General features: G+C 41.8%; 1 pseudogene; it reads left to right on the forward strand.

The window, feature by feature from the left end:
• Positions 1–13,523: 13,523 nt before the first annotated feature.
• LOC141041422 (uncharacterized) lies at positions 13,524–16,691 on the forward strand (annotated as a pseudogene).
• The last annotated feature ends 1,067 nt before the right edge of the window (positions 16,692–17,758 follow it).

A 17,758-nucleotide genomic window follows, 5' to 3' on the forward strand; every position in this document is an offset into this window, starting at 1 on the left:
AGAGTCAAGGTGAATGAACAAACATTGGGTAAATTGCAGATTTTTGCTATTCTTCTTGCAGTGTCTGCTGCCCGCTTCAAATCGGATGAGTATATGGCAGCTGGTTTGGCTTCTTTAGACAGCCAATGAGCAACCTTGGCATTAAAGCCAAATAAGTTCCACATAAAAAATGCTACTCTAGATGTCCTGAGGTAATATAAGTGAGCCATACAATCCCGCAACAGCTTGCTGCCTCACAGTCTCATTCAGCTCTGCATCCAAGTGTCCCTAGAACAGGAGTAGGATACCATATCAGATCGATAGAGGGTTGGGTAATGTGCAAATACGCACTAGAGTTGGAAATCATATCATGCCATTAAATGTATTGTCCTGACCTATTTATTCAGATTATAAATAAAATCAGATAAGGGAAATTGGCCCTAGCATACCATCATTTGTTGGCATTAGCTCACACACACTACAAAACTGCTAGTTGGCTCCGTACTATCCAACACCGGGGCTCTAACCTTTGTTGCGACTCTCTCTAAACAGAGCTCATATACGGATTCCTAAAAGCTCAACTTCATTTATAAAAAGCCAATGGTTTCCAAGTATTAAGTAACTAAAAGTGGAGAATGAGAGCTCTCACAGATGCAATTTGTGGTAACCACCTTGTCTTCTTCCCTTTGATCTGCATCGACATTTCTGATTTCTGAAGAATCTGGCAGGGAAAAGCAAGAAAACATCACATGAATGAGATGTAATGGAACAGAATAATTTTCATGGTCATTGATGGTTTGACTTGTGTGGCTCTCTCTAAACAGAGCTCATATAAGGATTCCTAATAGCTCAACTTCATCTATAAATATACAATGCCTTCCAAGAAGTCAAAACTAATTTGTGGTAACGACCTTGTCTTGTTTCCTTTGATCTGCATCGACATTTTTCTGATTTCATATTAATCTGGCAAGGAAAACCAAGAAAACATCACATGAATACATTCAAATTTCCATGAAACGTTCATGTCATCTCTTTCTAACAAAACCGAGCATGAAAAACATGGTTAACTAAACTGAGTATAGAAACGGTAAGACAGGAAATAAAATTATTATTAAGCGAATTTCATAAAAGACAATGTATAATTGATTGACTTGTTCCATGCAAGCTTCAACAAGATAAAATGAACAAAGGAGATAATATGAAGCTAAACAGTAAATAGTTAAATGCAACTTCGATAAGAAGAATATTAGAACAGAATACAAGTTATGGTAGAAATCAAAACAGAATATTTCACACAACATAACTTAATAATTCATAGTCGGTAGATATAACTGGGCAAAGGGTATAACTGGGCTTGGTACTTGAACAAACAAAACAACAACCTACTGGCAAAACAGAAGTAGATAGATGAGCACCATACTGGGCAAAGGGTATCATACCATACTTCATAGCATTCTTCTGTCACAACATTCTGCAGCATAGCTGTGCACCAATTTGATCACATGTTAAACAAGACTGATCAGTAGTTCATGAGCAACGTAACATGCCTGCATACTGTGTACAACTGATGCCATATCACCAGTGAAAATGAGCTCACATTCCATATTTCTATCGACTGGGCAGAGATTTTAAGCATGACAAAAAAGAAAACTAAGCGTTTTGCTGCAGCTCAAGTTCCCAGCAGAGCATATCCATCAGATTCTATTTGTAAAAAAATGAAAGCAAATATTATTCTACACTAGAGAGAGTAACATGGCATGGAATATTAACAAAACATTTCAGACACTTTGCATAACGTGCCTGCTTAACCATCAAACCAGAAACAATTCTCACAGCTTGACTTGCACGTTATAGCAGTAATAGAAGTAGAAACACATCTAGAGATGACTTATAAAACAGAGTCAATAGCAAGGTTTTGGTTACCGGTCGAAATTTCAAGATTTCCCATGGTTACCGCGTATTTCCATGCCCCTTGGTAAATCGCCATACCGAGCAAAAAATACCATTTTTTGAAAATTTTGAATTTAAACACTCGAGTTACAGTAAGGTACATAGGATCTATTTAATGCCATGAGAGTTGGTTCTGGCGTGGTGGTAGCAACCTAGTTCCTGTTTTGAGAGGTCTCTGGTTCGAATATTCGTTCATTCACTTATTTGAATTCAAAATTCAACTATAAAATTCGCTCGAAATATTCTCGGTATTTCTCGGTAACCGTGGTAACCACATTTAGCAGTCCCCCTCGGTAAAATTGCCTCATTCGGTAACCAAAACCTTACTCGATACACACATGGTCGAAATCTTAAATAGCAAATATATGCAACAATAGGTCCACATCTTACATAACTGATCGAATACTTGAACAGACAAACAACTACTGGCAAAATAGAGAAACAGATAGATATAACAGGGCGGTGGGTATCATGCTTCATAACATTGACGCCTGAGCACCATCGAACATTTATCCCTCTCACAGAATAACCTTGTTGGTTCGAAGAATAGTTGACCAAGCAATGGTAATCTTCACCGTAGAGCCGTGAAGGACACATTCATGTTCGCTTATGCCACAATACTGAGGCTTGACCATGAAATCAGCTTTCGCAGAAACATTAGGAGGAGAGTCTGAGTAGGCTTCTATGAAAACATTCAAGGTTTCTTCCAATTCTTCAGAATCGTCACTAACTGTCCTTAATTCAACAGAAACAACATGCCTTGACAGATCAAGGTAACCATTTTTTCGCCTATTGGCATCTTCCCACCATCACAATAACGAGAATCAAGCAACACAACTTGGGTGGGCGGGGCAGTGCCTTGACCTCCATGAGGTGGTGAGGAGCAAGCAACTCGGCCTCCATGAATGAAAGGGGTTGTACTGCTTTTAACAAAGCCACCGACGCGCAAGAAAGTTGCTTGGACTGATTCACGGTATAGTTGCTGCAGGCTTAACTCTATTGTGCAAAGACGGTTCTCCAAGGTAAGAATATATAAATCATCATCGGCATGATATTGACTGTGCTGGCATCTCTTAGTGATCAACACCGTGTCCTCAGACTCCGAGGGGCCCTTAAGTTTTAGTTGGACTTCAAGGCTAACATGGTCCTGAGCCAAAATTGCACGAGATGGGCCAGTCAAGCACAAGAAGGGTTTCTGCAGGCATCATCATTACACATGCTTAATTAATTGCAACAAACCATTGGATCAACAAAGTAAGACGCATGAAACAAGGGGAGGAGATAAAAGGAGATTTAACAGAATACGGCAGACGCATACTTCTTGGGTGATCTCTTGGAAATTGTCCCTTTCCCGTAAGAAGAGATAATTGCGTCTGTGATCCACACTGTCTCGTGCAGCGATGAGGCCGTACACTTTGAGTGGCCATTCCAGGAGTGGCCATTGCAGGTACAAATCAATGTTGGCAATTTTGAAGGAGAAGATCTGCAAGGTGATCTTGTTGGAAGCAAGATGGTGTGGGATCTGTCTCGGCGTGTAGTGTGTAAAGTGCATGGGGCTCACTAAGGCTGCACCCACAATTTTGTCAATGAAAATATTTAAGTTAGTGTACATTGATCCTACTAAACCATGAATTTAATCGGTACTTGCTACAAGGCTCCAGGACCGGATGGATTTCCGGCGGAGTTCTATAAAAAATGCTGGCATATTATTAAGGGGGATTTGTTACCGATGTTCCATGATTTATTCTCTGGACAGCTTCAGCTATTTCACCTGAATTTTGGAACAATAACCTTGCTTCCTAAGAAAACAGAGGCTGTGAGAATTGAGCAATTCAGGCCAATCTGTCTTCTTAACGTTAGTTTCAAAATTTTCACCAAGGTCAGGACTAATAGGCTCACACAGATTACGCATTATGTGGTGCAGCACTCCCAAACTGCTTTCATGTCGGACAAAAACATCCTAGAAGGGGTTGTGGTCCTTCATGAAACGACCCACGAAATCCACACGAAAAAACTAGGTGGAGTTGTTTTCAAGGTGGATTTTGAGAAAGCGTACGACAAAGTCAAATGGCCTTTCCTTCAACAGGCCTTGCGTATGAAAGGTTTTGATGAAGCCTGGAGACGACATGTAGAATCTTTCACGCAAAAAGGGAGTGTTGGAATTAAAGTGAATAATGACAAGGTCATTACTTCCATACACATAAGGGCCTTAGACAAGGTGATCCGATGTCTCCTATTTTGTTCAACATTGTAGTTGATATGTTGGCAATTCTAATAGGAAGGACTAAGGAAGCTGGACAGGTTGGTGGCTTGGTGCCTCATCTAGTGGATGGAGGTGTATCCATCTTACAGTACGCTGATGATACTATCATCTTTATGGAGCATGACTTGGCAAAAGCAAGAAATATGAAGCTGGTGTTATGCTTATTTGAACAATTGATCGGGTTAAAGATTAACTTTCACAAAAGCGAATTGTTCTGTTTTGGAAGAGCCAATGAGGAACAAGAGGCTTATAGGCAATTGCTTGGGTGCGAATTGGGGACTCTTAACTTTTACGTATCTAGGTATACCAATTCACCATCGTAAGCTAACAAACAGAGAATGGAAGTGCATTGAGGATCGATTTGCTGGAAGGGCAAGCTCATGTCATACGGAGGCCGATTAATTCTCATTAACTCGGTTCTCACGAGTATGCCTATGTTTCTTTTGTCTTTTTTGAGGTTCCAGTTGGAGTTAGGAAAAGACTGGACTTCTATCGATCCCGTTTCTTCTGGCAAAGCGATGAACTAAAACGAAAATATAGGCTCGCCAAATGAGATATTATTTGTAGACCAAAAAACCAAGGGGGTCTTGGCATTGAAAATCTTGAGGTCAAGAACAGATGTCTTCTCAGCAAGTGGCTGTCTAAGTTATCTGTAGAGATAGAGGCCACATGAGCTCAAATTCTCCGTAGTAAGTATCTTCACTCCAAAACTTTGTCCCAAGTGACAGCAAGGCCGACGGATTCGCCTCTTTAGAAAGGGTTGATGCGAGTCAAATCAGCCTTTTTCAATAGGACCAAGTTTATAATCGGAAATGGTACCAACACGTGTTTCTGGGAGGATACTTGGCTAGGAGAGACAACCCTCGCGCTTCAATACCCGACTCTTTATAATATTGTTCAACGACGCGAGGCGTCTGTTGCAACAGTATTTCAGTCCATCCCCCTCAATATTCAATTCAGGAGAACGCTAGCCGGTAATCGTTGGGAAGCTTGGCTCCATTTAGTGTGTAGACTGATGGAGGTCCAGCTATCTCAACAACCCGATCAGTTGCGCTGGAAGCTTACTAGGACTGGGGAATTTACAGTTAAATCGATGTATCTCGATGTTATCAACTCTAGCTCCATTCCTAGTTCCAAACATATTTGGAAAGTCAAAGTTCCTTTGAAAATTAAAGTGTTTATATGGTTTGTTCATAAACAAGTCATTTTAACCAAGGACAATCTGGCAAAGCGCAACTGGACAGGACCTACTAGGTGTAGTTTTTGTGATCGGGATGAAACTATCAAACTCCTTTTTCTTGACTGCCCGCTGGCAAAGGTGCTATGACGGACGGTGCACATAGCCTTTAATATTACTCCTCCGAATTCTGTCAGCACGTTATTTGGAACGTGGCTTAACGGGATACATGCCGAAACAGCGAGACACATTCACGTAGGAGTATGTGCTTTATTGTGGGCAGTCTGGAACTGCAGAAATGACTTGGTTTTTAATAGAACAACAAATTTTCATTTTTTGCAGGTTATTTTTCGAGCCACTGCATTGATCCTTATGTGGTCGCTACTCACTCCGAGGGAGGCCAGGGAGCGTTTGGTTACTGGATCTATCCGGTGGGAGATGGTAGCACGGGATATTTTCAACCGGTTTGGATGGCGGTCATGTCATATGATAGGCAATTAGTTTCCTTATCTTGTTGATGCCGGCCGGTTGTGGCGCTGTGGTTACTTTTTTATAGGCTCTATGTGAGCTTTTGTTTTACTTTCACTTCGGCTTTATGACCTTTGTTGAACCTATTTGCTTATTAATAAAGTTGGCCGTATGCATCGTTCTGATGCTCCCCTTTTCAAAAAAAAACATGCTACAAGGAAGGAAGGAATCTGCTGGTTGGCAATTGGAGAACAAGCAAACAAACAGGTACTGCTGTGTCATTAACTATGTAGGAGTGTTGGCCATATATATCTTACTTGTGTATTTGAAGTGTTCAACTAAAGCTGTCATGCCTTGACAGTAGCCCTCGAAGTCGCTCACGTCGAACTCCATCTCCTTGCTGGCCTTCTCCTTGTTGTCCAGCTTCTGATACTCCTGCCAGAACTTGATCCTCTTCTCCCTCTCCTCCTCCGGAGTCAGCTCCGACTTCTTCTCATATGGGTATTCGTGCCAGAAAGGGGCCAGTTCCGATTTGAGCTTGGACATGTCGTGCCGCACATCAGCTAGCCGCTGTAAGATGCCGTCGATCCCCGACTGCGGCGCCTTGTCTTCATCTTTCGTCTCCTTGGTGCTGCTGCAGATGAGTGGGGCTGATGGTATGATCCTGTAATTCATAAAAGCGACCATCTCGTCCATCTGCGTACAGAGCTCCTTGATCTCCTGCTCGGAGATGATGGAGTTTGATTTGCCTAGGTCCATCTCCTCCAGGGTCATCTTGTTCTTGATCTGCTGATTTGATTTGCCTCCGTTCATCTCGTCCTTGTGAAGCTCATCATCCGCAACCTCGCCGCACTTGAATTGGGTCATCTCTGTATCCACATGCCCGCCTCTGGCAGCCATCGACTCAATGGCCCCATCCGGATCCATCCGCTCGCCAATCTTGCCTTCTCTGGCAGCCATGGCCTCACTCTGATCCTCAGCGACAATTGAACTCGTACCCGGAGCGCCCAGCTTGCGGATTTTGAACGGCGGAGGGCTCACCTCCACGACGTCTTCCCCGCCGCCATCCGCCGTCGCAGTTCTTGTGGGGGGAGGGATGGGGTCGTTGAGATTGCTGTACTCGCCGCCGCCGCCGCCGCCGCATCAGCCATCGCAGTTCGTGTGCGTCACTTCAAGGCCCAGGCACGTCACATTAGCTGGGCGTGGCATGTTTATATTTTATCGGCCTTTTTCGGCCCAATTACTTTGAGTTTTTTTAGAAAAATCTGCATTTCTTTAGAAAAAAAACATAAAAAATGAAAAGGAGGTAAAGTGTTATATGAGACTAGTTAAATGCCCGTGCGTTGCTACGGGCGACAACAGATATAGATGAATCAAAGAGTTGATAAGGTGACTTGGATCACGTCAATTGAACTTTTAGCAGTGACAACCACTCCCTCCGTTCCTATACCCTATACCCAAGGAACAGAGGGAGCATAATCTCCCCGCCCCATCGTTCAGTACAGAACTCAATGGCATACAAACCTCTTGGAAGGTAGGAATGTGAACTAATAAGTGTATGCTTGGAAGTGAAGAATTCTAATAAAGTAAAAAAATAATACAGAATTCACATAACAATTACACTCCCTATCTAGTAGATGAAGGAAGAATCAGCCATACAGGCAAGGAGCCAGTGTTACAAAAATAATATATAACCACTATAGCAAATGGCAATTGAGACACACTATCAGCCTCATCCACAAGAAGGGATGCACAACCGATGTTATCTTCCGCCATATTTTCGGATATCAAAACCAGAAAGCCCACAACATATTTCTTCCCGATCATATCAATTTCTTGTATAGATTATTGTGATGTTTTTAGCCCATTCCATCCTGTTTTCAACAATCAAATGTTTTGACATAACATCTCAAATGTAAACTGCTGCTCATAAGAAAGAAATCACCCCCCAAAGGGCTTTTCCTCAAACAAAAATATTGTGAATTATAATTTTTTTTGACAATCTCACCGCAAATCATGACCTGCAAAGGACAACTATTAAGCAATGGCAAGAGATACGTACCTAGGACGTTTAGTCGTCACAGCCCACGTCCTCGGAGGTAGTGAAACGGCGAGTCCGAAATAGTGAATGGTAATTTTGATATAAGCAAATGCATGATGCGCAATCTACCTACAACTTGATATCTTTATCCACACTAAAAGTAGCAGTGACCAGGAAAGATAGGTTGTCCTAATACAGCGCTAAGACAGTAAAGAACATAAGAAATCACCATGAGCGATTTTGGAAGCTGCATTTAACATTAAGACAAACATATGCTCATTTTTTAAAAACAACCCAAATGTATGTATCCGCAATATAACAAGGATAAAACAGATTGATCATACAAACAACTCAAGTAACATCACAATTTGAAGAGTATCTGTTCTAGAATAGAGTTCCATCAAAAAGGATTGGGCTACTAATTTCCTGATTATTGCTGGCACCTGGCACCTATGAAGAGTGGAAAATTCATGAAGTACCGTCGTGGGGATAATCCCATTTCCAGGAGAAAAATATAAATTGATGCTATGATCATTTCCAGATTCACCTCCATTAGCTATAAAGCTTAAAAATCTTGCAGCTGAAATGACAACCCATTTGATCCCAGCACATCTACCACAAAAACTGAGTTGAGTGAATATGTTGATTTTGGCTAAAAAGCAGACAACCACCGTTAGATGAGTGATCATGGAGGTAAAATTTTGGACAGATTATGTGTGATCAAATGCAAATTAATTATCACAATTAGGAGCTCTCCGTAATATCGGTGGAGCAAAGACAACAACTTTCAGCTACAGCCACCAAAAAACTGAATCATCCAACAACACGTTGACGTCCATGGCCCGCTGCTTGATGCTTACGCAGTCTGCACACCTAGCTCGTACTTGCATGAGGAGTTGACAGAAGAAAGACTCTCAATCCTGCAAGCGCTGCACCATGGTGGAACGGAGACCTGGGGCAGCCGAATAGATAGATCCATCTTCATAATACTTCCACATATATATTTCCAATAAATGGCGATAAAATTATAGAGAAGCCAATTCACCCAATACAAAGTGAATTGTGCATCTTCTGTCTTCATCTGTACAGTTTGTTACTAAAACCTTGAGCTAACATACAGATTTTGAAACATAAATTCTTCGATTTCTCAGGGGTGTATGGTGCAGTTACAGACAACACCAGATAGGACCATTCATTATTTGATATACACAAATAAAAAAACATACATAAGCATTGAAAAATGCTTTATCATAGAATCAAATAATTTTACTTCCTTGGAAATAATGCATTCTAATCCATGACAACATAGCACAATATTCAATCTAAGGCTTCCTGGATGGAGGGTATTTTTTTGCGAGGATAATCAACTAACTTGAACAAATATACAAAATAGACTATTTGAATCTAGGTAGCCTATACATTCTGATTAACAGAAATGATTATACATTCTATTGACATTGATCAAAGAAATCTAGGAACATGGTATAAAATAAAATGTTAAATGTGAAAAATATTGAGAACCTTAGTTTTGTAGGTGTCATTTTATTCAGTTTTTAGTACATTTCAGAGTTAGGTATCTTATCATTTCAGACCATTTTTTAGTTCAAAGTACTTTCTCAATCTTATAATCATTAGGCCCAGTCCTTCAAGATTCTCTTCAGCTATTGTTTTTTTAACAGGGGAGTGACATTATTTGCATCATTTTTTCTAAAAAGTGAAAGCATCTGAAAAGTCCTTACTTGTGTATTTTTCATGGGAGTAACTAAACATCAGACGTGTATTTTAATATTTGCTTCAGGTCGTTTTTTCGATCCAATCAGGCCGTTTCATTCTGGGTTTCAGGTCGAAAAATTGTCGCCAACCTCTTTGGCCTTCGAATGATTGGCGCGCCATCCTGTTCCTAACGGGCTGCCTAACCAACCCATTAACACAGGAAAACAAAGCAAAGCTAAATAAAATCAACCAAAGCCTCCCACTCTGACGTCCACCCTAGCTTCCCCTATTAGATCAATAATCGACAGAACAAACCGATCTAGGATAATGAGTCTAAGGACTGAATCAAAAATGAACACTAATGAATGAAAGGGAATAAGAATTAGATAACTGAAGAATCTAAACATGACTAAAGAATCTAAAGTCTGAAGAGAAACAAAAAACTGAATAATAAACGACATACTATAAACTGAACCAGAACTAATAATAAACCAAGGAGAATGATCACTGAAAAATAAGGTGTCACGCCTTCGCTTAATGCTGAGAAGCAAAAATTTCTGAAATTTAGTGTGTATCATGAAGAAACAACAGCCAACATCTCCAAATCATCTTCATGAGAAACATCAACCAACTCCATTGTGTAACACTCTAATTAGTAAATATTACACCAGAAAAATGAAAAATAATCTCAAAAGCCACATGTAAACATCAACATCAACATGCAGGTGGTCTCAACATCTCTATAAAGAGTCATCTAACATCAGAGTGAACTTCTCCGGTATTTAACTTTGTGACGCAATGAACATAGCCAGTATTATTGCTGAAAAAACTAAGAAACTAATTGTTATTTTTACAGTTCACTCTGCAGCCTCACGAACGATGACGGCCACTCTATTTTACAGTTCACTGAACTCATAAAGTATTGAGCACCTACTGGGTAATTCTTTACGTAGAGCAGCACAGTTTGGGTTTGGGTTTGCCAAGTGGAATTTTCTTGAGAAAATAGTCTGCTAAGCAGAAAGATTAAGGTATTAGGATTGCTTCAGTGGCCAAACAGGCTTTATGCAAGTAGCCAACGTTGTAGTGTCGCCAAACTGGAATAGTTCAACTTCATAAGAGCATTGGTTAATCTTATTAATAATATATCATCTAGGAGACCTCACGCTTTAGCTACCGAAAAGCATAACGTTTTTCTAATCACAATCGTACATACTCCCCAATGCCTGAGTCACGTGGCTGAGTCGATCGACTGAGATCGCAGAAACATGCCCGTGTTCCACCTGTTGATGATGATAAACTGGAACCTTGGCTACGTGTTTCTACAACAGAAGAAACCAATCAGATATTCAGATCTATGAACCCTCGGTCACCTCTTGACAATGAAGATCGACCCCTCCACGTCCTTGCGGCTCTGCGCAATACAAAGCAAGTAAACCGGATCGAATCAGGTTTTCGGCGAATCACAGGGGGAGGGACGGGGGAGGAGGAGGTGAGGGGTGACTGATCCACTGATTGAGGTCGACGTTGAAGTCGTAGAGGCTGACCTGGGTGGAGGTGACGAGGATGTCCTCCACGGCGGGGTCGAGACGCTGCAGAACGGTGAGGTTAGCAGGCGCAACTGCCTCGCATACGCATAACACACGCGTCAACAGCAGCGCCACACTCCCGATCGCATCGAGAGACTGCGTGGACAACAGCGCGCGGTAGGGACACGGTGAGGAGGTTGAGCAGCTCGGACGGGCGATAATCAAATTAACCTCGCACGGTCATCGGCAGAGATCGGCCAAGTTGGGCTGCGTAGCTCGGAGGCACCATCTGTGGCGGCGGCTAGGGTTACGCCATGGTGGAAGTTTGGCTCGCTTGTGTGGGGCACAGGGGGAGAGGTGAGAGAGAGGCGCTCGCGGCTCAGCTAAAGATGGGCGCGTCTAGCGGGCAGCCGGCCGCCCTGGGATAGCTAGCCAGCGCCCACCCAAAAAGGCAACCGTCTGGTCCCCCGAAGCAAAAAAGGAAACCCACCCGCCCGCCCGCGCGAAAACCGTCTCAGACACAAACCGCGCGCACAAAAACCGCCAGGACCCGCCACACGAACAGGTAAGCTTGAGAAAACAACCCCGTGAGGACAGCTGGCAGCGGGATCACGTGCACCTGCCTCCGAACCCCACCCTCCTCACAAAACCGCGCGAGACCAACTGCCCCCAGGCCATCTTCTTCTTCCCCACGAAAGAAGGATCTGCCCGGGGGCAAAATCCTCCTTCATCGCCAGGAGAGAAGAACGACCATGACGGCTCCCAGGGACAAATAAGAGAAGAGAAAGAGAAGAGGGCTTAGAAATCAGAAAAGAAGATCAAGAGAAAAGCAAATCAAAAGGAGGAGGGCAAAAAAAGAACCTACCTGGAGATCCACAGGTGAGAAAACTTGCCCATCTTCTTCCTAATTCTCTCTTGTCTACTTGCCCTTGTAATGATTTCCTTGCACGCATCTTTTACTCGTGTATTGCGGAAAAACTGTGCACCCAGTAGTTTCTTTTTCGTGCAACTAAGTCAAGTGAAGTAGCCAATTGAAGGAGTAATGTGTGCCAACCCAGCAGATTATGCAGCTCTAAACGTTATTTTGTGCAACTAGCCCAGTTGTGGCATCCAACTATAAGCACAAACTGTGCAACTGGAAAAATTGTGCAAAAAAATAGATCTTAGGAAAAAACTGTGCAACCAGTAGGTCGCTTTCCTGCAACTAAGCCAAATAAAGTAGGCAACTGAAGGAGTGCCGTGTGCCAACTCAGTAGCCAACTGAAGAAGGCAACTCTGAAACTATTTTTTGCAACTAACCCAGTTGTAGCATCCAACTATGCTCGACAAAGTGTGCAACTGGGAAAATATAAAAAAGGCACAAAACTGTCCAACCTTGGCAGGAACTTGAAAATATATGAAAGAAAACAACCAATATACGATGACGAGCAAATATACGATATGTTCTGATAAAAAACAGTCTGCAAATATAGGTCTTAGGAAATAGTTTTCACACGCTGCCATCACAAAATCTAAAAAACACACCCATCAAACCGTTGTTTCATCTGTGCCAATCTAACTAAAATAGCTATAGACAAATATAGTTCAAATCTGATTCTGCTTTTATCTTTGAAGTTGTTGTAGCAGACCTTGCTTGATATGTTCACTTGCATTGATCTGCAGTAAATCATGCCCTCCCTTTCATGTCAGACCTGCACATTGTAGATACAAAAAAATGGTCAATAAAAATGTAGCTACTACGTGAAACATGTTCTTATATTGTCCAACTACTATGATGCTTGGTCCACCTTTGATACTACTTGTGTGCAACTGGTATGCTACATTTTTATCCAGTTTGTATCATTAAAAAATGTCAAAAAAATTGTGTTCGTGTGACTGGAACTGCACAGCAATTTGACCAACTGGTATGAAAAAATTGTGCAATTCTATGACACTTTTGTGCAAATGTTGTGCTGCCTTTGTGCAACTACTATCAAAAAAACTGTATCTGGAGAAAAACTTACTGAGTTCTTTTACTAAACCACTTGCATTCATCTGAAGAAAATCATGCCCTCCCTTTCTTCTTAGAACTGCACTTTGTAGATACAAAAAAAAAACAGAAAAAGATTGTCAATAAATATGTAACTACTGCCTGAATATTCTTATATTGTCCAACTAGAAATGATGCTTGTTCCAACTTTTAAAGTACTTGTGTGCAACTGGTATGCTATATTTTTATCCAGCTTGTATCATAAAACAATGTCAAAAAAAATGTGTTTGTGTGACTGGAAAATGCTCACAGTTTGTGCCAACTAGTATGAAAAAATTGTGCAATTCTATGACACCTTTGTGCAACTACTATGAAAAAAGCTGTATCTGGATAAAAAAAAGCTATGTAAAAACTGACTACTTGCAGTTTTCGAAACAATGAAAATGATTGTAACGGTGTTAAATTCATGCCTTCAAATTGCTAGCGACTATGCCCCAATACAGCTTGTTAATGACTTTTTTGTTGAAACAAAATGCAGGTTGAAGCAGCTTTCAAGGATGATAGACCTCAATGTGTTGCCTCCCGATCTCAATGAGTTGCCAAATGATGATGTCGAGTTTGTACATTCAGGGGTTTTCACACAGCCTCATCAAGATCATGGCTTCATGAATGATGTTGATGTCAACATGCAATCAGAAAGCCATACACTCGAGGAAACAAACACCACAGTTGCAGGACCTACTGAAACAGAACTAAGGGCAGGGCCAGCTGGTGTTGATCGAAATGATATGGATGAAGATGAGGCTGGTTCTCAGCCAATGGAGCCATTTGTTGGGATGAGATTTGACACTCTGCAGGGTGCTAAGGATCACGACAATGATTATGCCCTAAAAATCGGTTTCTCTATTAAGATGAACACTTGAGGAATTCTTATACCAACATATTGGAGAAACAACAATTTGCATGTAACAAGTTTAGGAAGCCAAAAGAGGATGATGCAGGAGCTGAATTGTCACCTGTGCTAGATCCTATACCAGACCCCAAACCTTTGGATGAAGAAGAAGAAATGGAAGAAGTGCCAATATTCGATGGAGAGGATAGTGGAAAAAAGAAGAATAAGAAGAAGCGCAAGAGAGAAAGGATAAAGCAAACACAATGTAAGGAAAAAAATGTTGGTTAAATTGAAGGATGGGCGGTGGGAAGTAACCCACTTTGTCCGTGATCATAATCATCCTTTGGTCCCCAAGCCTTTGCTCTCCAAATACTTGCGATCTCACATGGGTATACCGCCGGAGGAAAAGAAGTTCCTAGAGATACTCCACAACTGCAACCTGACTTCAGGTGTGTTCTCATTCACCTCCCAAAAAACTCCAAACTTCACACTACATTGTTGTTTAATTCTGATATGTCAACTGTGCAACTAGCAGCAGGGGGTTGTGCAATTACATACACTGTGTTGTGCAACCAGGATTGAGTATTTATGAAAAAAGCACTACCACAAACAAAACAAACAAGTTGGAACTACTTGCTGATTGAATAATGTATAGATTTACAAAATGGTCATAGTTTTGATGGCAATTCCATATGTATTTGCTCTGCAAACTAGTGTTCCTTATCGATGCAATTGAACCTTGTTTCCTGCGACTAGTGTTCATATCTCTGGAACTGATGCTAGACAAAAATTTCTAATTTGTTTTGCATCATGGAAATAAAAAAGGGGAGAAACAATGAAAAAATAAGTTCTATGGCAACCACATGTCAACAATTGTGCAACTATTGTTCTTTAGTCTGCAACTGTTGTTTGTAAAGTGTGCAACTATCTAACATCAACTTTCTTCCCCTGCAGGCCATATGATGACTATCATGTCAGAGTTTTATGGCTCAGAGCTAAATGTACCATATGGACCTAAAGCAATAACAAACTTATGTGCTGCCTTCTCCAAAGACTCAACGAAAGAGGGGGACATTATTGAGACAATTGAACATTTTAACCATTGGCAAAAAGATGATCCAGACTTTTTCTATAAGATAAAATATGATCTCGAAGGAAGGGCAGAAAACATTTTCTGGGTGGATGGCTTGGCACGGAAAGCTTATACAGAGGCATATCATGATTGTGTCTCCTTTGACACAACCTACATGACCAATATGTACAACATGCCTTTTGCTCCGTTCATTGAAATCAACCGTCATGGGCAATCTTTCATGTTGGGTTGCGCGTTTGTAAGGCAAGAAATGGAGACTAGCTTTGATTGGGTTTTTGGAGCTTTCCTAGAGGCTATGAATGGAAGGGCACCGGATAACATAATTACTGATCAGGATGTGGCAATGAAAGAGTCCATAAAGAACATATTCCCCACAAGTGTGCACCGATGTTGTCGGTGGCACATCATGAAAAAAGCTCAAGAAAAAGTTGGATGGTTGCTAGGCCGGAACCCGGGATTGTCTGAAGATTTCAACCTTTGCGTCGATTTCAGTTTTACACCAGATGAGTTTGAACAGAATTGGGCTGTGTTGATGATGAAATATGAGGCAATTACACACACCCATTTTGAGAAGCTATATGAATATAGGAACACTTGGGCGCCATGTTACTTCAAGCATAGATTTTTCCCGTTCTTGCAGTCTACACAACGAAGTGAGGGGTTCAATGCAGTCTTGAAGCGGTATGTCAACCCTCACAAATCAATTCTGAACTTTGTCAAGCAGTACCACAAAATACGGACGCACATCCTCGTCAAGGAAGGGTGCAATGACTACAGGACAGAACATCTGGATCTTGACATGTGTTCACAATTCCCAATAGAGAAGCAGGCATACAAGACATATACTAGAGATCTTTACTGCAAGTCCCGTGATGAGTTTTCGATGATTGGACGGTACAATGCATTCCAAATTGGTGTGGAAACGTTTGAGCTGAGACCAAATACGGAATGGGTTGTGAAGTATGGTTCCAGGAACTACTTGGTGATGGCAAAAAACCCGAGGGACAATTTTCGTGTGAGTGTACCAAAATGGAGAGGGATGGCATCCTTTGTTGTCACATACTGAAAGTGTTCACACATATTGGGCTTGATGTCATCCCGGAGCAGTACATGTTGACGCGTTGGACACCAATTGCTGTGCCAAGTGTGCCAAGTGCCACTAGCCAGCAACCTGATGTAATGCCTCCTGCCTCTCTAAAGGAAATTAGGCATGCTAACATGACCTCAGACTTCCAAAAACTAGCAAAGTTTGCTTGTGGTTCTGATGCAGCAAAAGGCATTGTTGATAAACACATGCGTGCAGCGCGGACATAGATTGTGCAGCTGAACAAGTCTAGAAGGAAAAAAGGGATGCAAGAGAGGCAGGTCCGTCCGCTGGTGATAACAACCAGGATCCTCCCGTGCCGCCTACATCTACAGGGCCTACTCCAGCAACTACCCCTACTGGACGTGCTCCACCGCCTACTCCCATGGGCCGTGGTGGACCACCTCCTCCCATGGAACGTGCTGGTCGTGGTCCACCATGTCCTCCCATGGGTCGTGCTGCTCATGCTCCAGTGCCTCCTCCCATGGGTCGTGCTGAATAGAATCCTCCGATGGGTCATGGTGGGCCACGTGTGAGTAATGCTTTGGCATCTCTTCCTATGGGTAACACAACACAGTGCCATACTAACTGCACTAAGCGGATGTCGCTTACGAGCAACGACGATGAGGTTGCAACTCCTAGGGATCCGCCAAAGTCAACTACAAAAGGGAGGGCAAGGAGTAGACGCTATCATTCAGCTCTTGAACTGCACCCGAAAAGGAAAAACAGGTGCAGCTACTGCAACTCAGATAAGCACAATGCTGTTGGCTGCCCTATGAAGTTGGCGTGACAACTTGGTGACATATAAGCAGTAGATAAAATGGAGGAAGCATAAAAAAAAGTTCTGGCTTTGCACTGTTAGGACATGGATGGAACTATGAAGATCCAGCAACAAACAACTGATTTGGAAACTTCTTCTTTATGTTGTTTAAACTTAGCATCTGGCCCATTTGTATTTCATGTTAAAAAAGTCGTGTATGCTATCACTTTGCTATGTGTGAGGCTACCTATTTACCCATTTATACCTCTGTTGGCAAATTTACACATTTACGCATGCAACATAGTAAAAAGAGAAAATGTTACTATGTGTGTTGTCCTTTACTGATTGATTGTTTGATGGTTTACCAGAACCGAAAAGGGTTGTGCAAGTTAATTAGTATCAATGTGCAAGTATCTTCCCTGTATGTGCAAGCGTAACATCTCCAAGTACTATGCCATGTAAAATAGAAAAAGGGAAAAGGAATAAAATTGTATCATTCTTAGGGTTGGAAAAAAACACCATCAAAACAACAGTACAAAAAGAAAACAGAATGTGCAACCTGGGGCAAAAAAACCCTAGATGAAATTGTGCAACTGAACTTGTGCTAGGTGTGCAACTGTATGAGTACCATTGTGCAACTGTCATGCAGACCGATGGTAGCGGCTAAAAGAAGGAGCAAAAACAAAACTTACTCATTGTACCGTAGAACGTCCTTCCATGGGGCTTTGTTGAGTGTAGAGTCAACCATCTTGTAGGTCATTATCCTCCTCATGCTTAGGCACTCTTTTGGTTCGTAGTTTGGCAATTGTCTCCCATTCCAAATGCTAGTATTGAATAACATGA

Source organism: Aegilops tauschii, chromosome 2 (assembly GCF_002575655.3).
Source record: "Aegilops tauschii subsp. strangulata cultivar AL8/78 chromosome 2, Aet v6.0, whole genome shotgun sequence".
Taxonomy (NCBI): domain Eukaryota; kingdom Viridiplantae; phylum Streptophyta; class Magnoliopsida; order Poales; family Poaceae; genus Aegilops; species Aegilops tauschii.